Here is a 6,000-nt window from a genome sequence, read left to right as displayed (position 1 = left end):
AGGCCCCGCCCCGCTGCAGGCCCCGCCCCCGCGCGCTCGGGGGTGGGGCATGTGGGGCGGTGGGCTGCAGTGAGCCCAGTGCGGCTGCGCGGTGCCGGCCCGCGGGCAGGACGTGCGCTTAGGAGCGTCCAATGCGGCTGCGCAGTGTGCGTTCTGCTCTTCGGGGCGCCCAGTGAGGCTGCGCGGTGAGCGCTCCCGGGCAGGACGTGCACTTCAAGGTGCTGAGTGCGGCTGCGCAGTGTGGGCTAGAGGTTGGAGTGTGCCCTTCTGGACGCCTAGTGCGGCTGCGCGTTCCGGGCGCGGGGCGTGTCCGTGCTCGCTCGCACGCGCCTGCGCAGCTCGGTCATGGCGGGGCTGGGGGGTTCCTGGCGCCGAACGGTGGCGGCAGGGGACAGGCGGTGGCCTTTCTGGGACTGCCTGAGGCTCGAGGACCCGCGAGACCCCCCCCCACTGGGTCTTACACGGGGCAGTCAGTCACACCAGCTTATCTGCCAGGACCCGGAATACAGTGACGCCTTTAGGTGATGCTCTTGTTAATAAAACTTGCCATGGCTCCCACTTTATTTTCTTAAAATTTGTGTATTGAGGGGAAAATCATATAACATAAAATTAACGTTCTAAAGTGTGCAATTCAGTGGCATTTGGTACATTTACAAGGTTGTGCAACCATCACTACTCTCCAATTCCAGAACGGCTCGTCCACTGGCAGCATCTGTTTCCGCACTGCCCCCAAGGCCAAAGCTTGGGCCACAGGAGGAGTGTGCTGGGAACGCCCTAGCCAGACCCTTGCCCTCGCTGCCCCCTGGGTGTGTGTGCATGCGTGCGAATGCACATGTGTGTGTATGTGCCGGTTTGCACGTTGTCCCAAGTGCCTGGATGGGGCTGCTTGACCTGCCTGCCCAAGGGAGGCCTCCAGCTCCCTTCTCGTCCTCCCCACCCTGCCCCGGGGGGCGATGGGGGCCTCTAGGTATGGATGGCATGGACGTGGTCGCCTGCAGGTGTGCAGTGCAGGGTCACATCTCCCTCCAGAATGCTGCTCCACAATGTTGCGGGTCCCAGCACTGAGCACAGGACCTTGCCCTCTGAGAGGGCTCACCAAATACTACTTGAACTGGAGAACGTGGCCCAGCGCCTACTTGAGCATGTGGGTATGTGTGTGCGCATGCTTGTGCGTAGTGCCGCCTGAACCATTGTCCAGCGTGCCGCTATTGTGAGCTGTCCCAGGGCAAGACTTACCAGACACAGCGATGTAGGAGCAGGGAACCCAGAGCCCAGGGACTGACCGCCATAGTGACCCATTCCCCTCCGACGGTTATATACCTGGGTCTGCCATTCGCCAGGCCTCTCTCTGGGTCTGCTCCCACTCAGGTGTGGGCGGGAGGCCTGGCTCAGGTGGGTTTGGTCCCAGAGCCAGAAGCTGGGCCCGCCTTGGCCCAGTTCAAAGGATCTGCTTCGTCTACATGTTCCTTATCTGCTTCATCTACACATTCCTTGCTTGCCATAGGCCTTCGGGAGCCCTGGGTGTGCAAGTTGGGAAACTGAGGGAACAGGGATGGGAAGACAGCCCCCGGTTCTGGGGTCTTTCCACGCAGGGTCTCTCCCCCTCAGCACTGCTGACATGGGGGCCGGATCCTTCTCTGGGGTGGGGCCGTCCTGTGCACTGCAGGATATTGAGCAGCATCTCTGGCCTCCACCCACTCGATGCCAATAGCACCCCACCCCCCCAGTCGTGACAACCATGGATTTCTCCAGATGTCTCAAGTGTCCGTCTAGGGGGCAGGATCATCTCAGGGTGAGACTCACTGCTTCCATCCACCAGGCGAGCTGGGCCGTGCACCCCCCTCCTCCCCACATCCCCAATCCCTCGCAGGCACCCAACCCCGCTGTGGGGTTGGCTCCAGAGGGTAGGGCTGTAGAGAGCTCCATCTGTGGGTGCAGGAGGTGCCTGGAGCTTTTCCATGGGTGGAACTAGCTGGTACCTGCACACACGTGTGGGCTCCTGCACGTGTCCCCCGCATGCACAACACTTGCCTGATGCACACGAGCGCTTGCACACACGTGCACACGCGTGTATTCATGTGAGTGCCCACGGCGTGTGCCTACGCCTTTGGGCTGCACCCCAACCCTGCCAGGCGCTGGCTGCCAGGCCCACAGCCTGATTCATGGAACCTTCCTTAGGGCAGCCGGCCCTTGTTTACAGGCCAAGCTGGCCAAGGTGCTGGGCGGCCCCTGGGCAGAGGGAAGTGATGGGGCCTGCCTCCCCCAGCCCCCAGGGTCAGGAAGCCTGCGCCCAAGCCCGCACCTGGGCCTGCCGAGCTTACTGGGGCCTGCTTCCTCCTTCCTTCCGGAGTGAGGTCTTGGCGAGCAGGGGCAGGTCCAGCCCAGGCAAAGCGGGGACACAGCCAGTGGGCTAGACGGGGAGGCTGGGCAGAGCAGGCTGGACCCTTGGGATGCCCCCACCCCACCCAAGGGCCCCAGGGGTGGTAGCCAGCCTGGGAGGGGGAGTCGGGATTGCCCTGGAGGGCTGGGCTACCACGGGGAGAAGGTACTGGAAGGCGCTAACCTTTGTGGCTCCCAGATGCCCCCCCATCCCTTCCCCTCACCGGGGTTCCACCAGCCCCATCTCTGGGCACCAGCTCATTGCCCTCAAATCAGCTCCTGGGACACATGCTCCTGAAGATGAGTACAGAGCCCCCTAGTCCATCCCCACTCAACATCCCTAGTCCCCGGGGACCCGTCTTGGCCTGTCTGCCTGTCCTGAAACTGGCCGCTGCTTTCTCCCCCTCTGCCTGGTCCCCTTCAAGGGCACTCAGGCCCCCCCTCCCCTGGTCCTTCCCCAGAGATGTAGGGGGGCAGAGGCCAAGGGGGTGCCAGAAGACGTGTGGAATGACATTCCGAGTGGCCACGAATATGAAAGGCGCCTGACTGAGACAGCTGGACAAGAGGGGGATGGAGTTTCTGCTGACCCCTTGCTGCTACCAGCGTCTATTCATCTGGAAATTGCGGGGTGGGTGCAACTTAGAGGTTGCTCCTGGCGGCTCTTACCCTCACTATGCCCCCGCCCTTTCCCTGGCCCGAGGACCCTCCCTAGACCTGGGTCTGAGCACAGTCGTCTCAAAGGGGCCAAGGTGCCTGGCTGCAGCTGTGAGCGTCTGGGGCAGCTGGGAAGCGACCGGAGTTCTGTCAGTTACACTTGAGCACTACACGAACAAGTCACTTTTGGCATAAGTCTGTCCCGTGCGTAAGTCTGTCCCGTGCATAAGTATTTCCCAATTATTCGTTGTTTATCTGCAATTTGAATTTAACTGGGAGTCTCGCATTTTGTCTGGTGACTCCACCAGGAGGTGACGATAAACACCTTTCCCCCCAATGTAAGAAAAGATCCAGCTCCCCAATACTGCTGCGCGTCTGTGTGTGAGCAACGCAGGGCGCATGTGAGGGTCAACTTGAGCGGGTGCAGGTGGGTGTCATGCGGGGTGCAGGGGGGTAGCCTCCACTGGGGGAACCAAGGCTGGGTCCTCTGCAGGGCTATCTGACCTCTCTCCTCCCAGGCCAATGCCTTTGGGGAGCAGCTCTGAGCGGGCACCCGGCTGGCCCCCGCTGGAGAGAGGGGAGCAGGGTCAGTGAGCAGCAGGGCCAGTGAGCAACGGGCTGTGGGTGTTGGGGAGGTGGTGTCAGGGTCTCTCACCTGTCTGGCCTCCCAGGACGGACCCCACAGGCCCCCAGGGCCCCCTGGTGAGCCATGGGCTGGGCAGGCTCATGTCTGGGCCCTCGGGTGTCTTGCCTGTGGGCCACATGGCAGGAACAGCTGATGCAAGTGGCTGCAAGTGTCCCTTCCTGCTGGCTGACTCACACCGCCCCATTCCAGTGGCTCCAGTCCCGGGGACAGGACAGAGCCAAGGCCTCTGGCCTCCCTGGGGTGGATAAAGGGAAGCTGACACGGGTGTGGCCAGGACTTGGGATGCCCTGCCCAGAGATGGTGTCTCAGCTGTGATGGCCCCTTGCCTCCCCCCAAGGCTAAGCCTAGGAGCCATGGGTCACCACACTGTGGACTCCTGCCTCCCTGGGGGTCAGCTCTGGAGTTAAGGACACCAGTCACTGCATAGTACCCAAGGGAGAGATGGGGTGGGGCCAGGTGGCTGGGCAGCACTGGCTGAAGGCCACCACCCTGGCCCTGGTGACAAGGCGCTCGGCTTGGTCATCTTGGCTGGACCTGCCTGTTTCCTCACCTGGCAAAGAGGACCCCGGGACGGGGTGGGGCTGTTATGTCTGTAGCAGGGTTCCTATTGCCACTGTGACCACAGACTACAACTGGGTGGCTTCAAACCACACACTTACTCTCAGTTCTGGGCGTCAGGAGTCCGGACTGGGTCTCGGGGGCTGAAATCAAGGGGAATGACCCCAAGTGGCTCATGGGGGAGCCGGGTCTCCCCGCCCCAGTCCAGCTGTTCCCCAGCAGTGGCATGAGGGGCAAGGCGGTTTGGAGGTGGGTGGGGGGCCCTGCAGAGGCAGACAGGAAGGGGCTGGGGCGCCTTGTGGTTGGGTTGGTGTCAGGCAGCTTCGTGGAGGCGGAAGGAGAAAGGCTGCCCTGGGCCGTGCCAGTCACACCACCCAGCTCACCTGCCCCCAACCCTCTGCCAGCCGCGGGGCCCCTGGCCAAGCGGCACCCATGCCCAGGTGCCTTCCTGCTGGCCGGCCTCCCAGGCCGCCTCCGCCTGGCCAGGCGCCACGCCTGAAGTAACTCTGGGCTCTGGATGTGCGGTGACACCTGTGTCCCTGTCCCTCCTTGCTGCGCAGAGCTCAGTGGGCAGCGTGGGCGGCAGGAGAACCCCCAAAGACGTCCCGGTCCTGGTCCCCAGAGCCTGTGCACATGGCACCTCACATGGCAAAGGGACCCTGCAGATGGACGAAGTGAAAGGTCTTGCGATGCGAGATGATCCTGGATCATCCAGGCAGCCAGTGTGATCACAGGGTCCTTGGAAGAGGGAGGCAGGAGGGTCAGAGAAGTAATGACAGCGTTTCTCAAACCTTTATTATCACGTATTCTCTCTCCATTATGGACTCAGAGATCTGAGGACGAAGAGAGAGAGAGTGGCAGATGCTCGCTGCTGGCTCTGAAGACGCAGGAAGGGGCCACAGGCCAAGGAACGCGGGGCCTCTAAAGCTGGATAAGGCAGGAGACTATTCTCCCTGGGGTCTCCGGAAGGAGCCAGCCGACACCCAGATTTCAGCCCCGTGAGACCCACTCCGGCCTCCGGATCCCCGGAAGAGTGAGAGCACAGACCTGCGCTGTTTTGCTCCGCGGCATGCGCGGCGATGTCACGCGGCCACGGAGATCCGTGCGCAGACTCAGTGGGTTGAGCCCCCAAACCGTAACATCAGTGGCTTCCGGGAAGGTTCCGGCGCTTGGAGCGCCGTCCACGCCGCGCCTGAAGACTCGCGAAGTGTTTTCCGATCAACACTGATTAACTACGGCCGGACGGTGAACAAGACGGATGAAGACCCTGCCCGAGGGCCCGACCCCGTGCAAACGCAGAAGCAAGCTGCAGGGTGGGCGGGAAGACGCCGCGGTCCGTGCAAACAGGCAGCCCCGGGGCAGGCGGACACCAGGACGGTGTGTGTGGGGTCATTTGCAGGTCATTCGGGGATCTGGGTGGACTTCAATCAAAAGCACGCCGCCCGGATGCCCTCTCACTCCGGGGTCACGGCGCCGGGTTCCCCTCCGCGCTTACTGGGCTTCCGCCGCATGCGCAGCTGCTCACCGGTCCGGGGGCAGGAGTCCTGTTAGCCCGGGAGCCGACAGCGGTTGCCGAGACAACGCGTTTGCGTCAGTGAACCTGGCACAGCGCCCGCTCTTTGAGGGGGCGGGAGGCGAGGCCGGCTGCTGGGCCAATGGGCTTCCAGACTCGAGCACGAGGGGCGGGGCCGAGCTCGCGCTCCGGCCAATGGGATTGTTGTTGTTGGGGCCCCGCGGAGAGGGCCAGGCCCCTCTTAAAGGGA

The sequence above is a fragment of the Trichechus manatus genome, unplaced genomic scaffold (assembly GCF_000243295.1).
Source record: "Trichechus manatus latirostris isolate Lorelei unplaced genomic scaffold, TriManLat1.0 scaffold00057, whole genome shotgun sequence".
Taxonomy (NCBI): domain Eukaryota; kingdom Metazoa; phylum Chordata; class Mammalia; order Sirenia; family Trichechidae; genus Trichechus; species Trichechus manatus.
The sequence above is the reverse complement of the archived record's forward strand: the minus strand, read 5'-3'. Positions refer to the sequence as shown.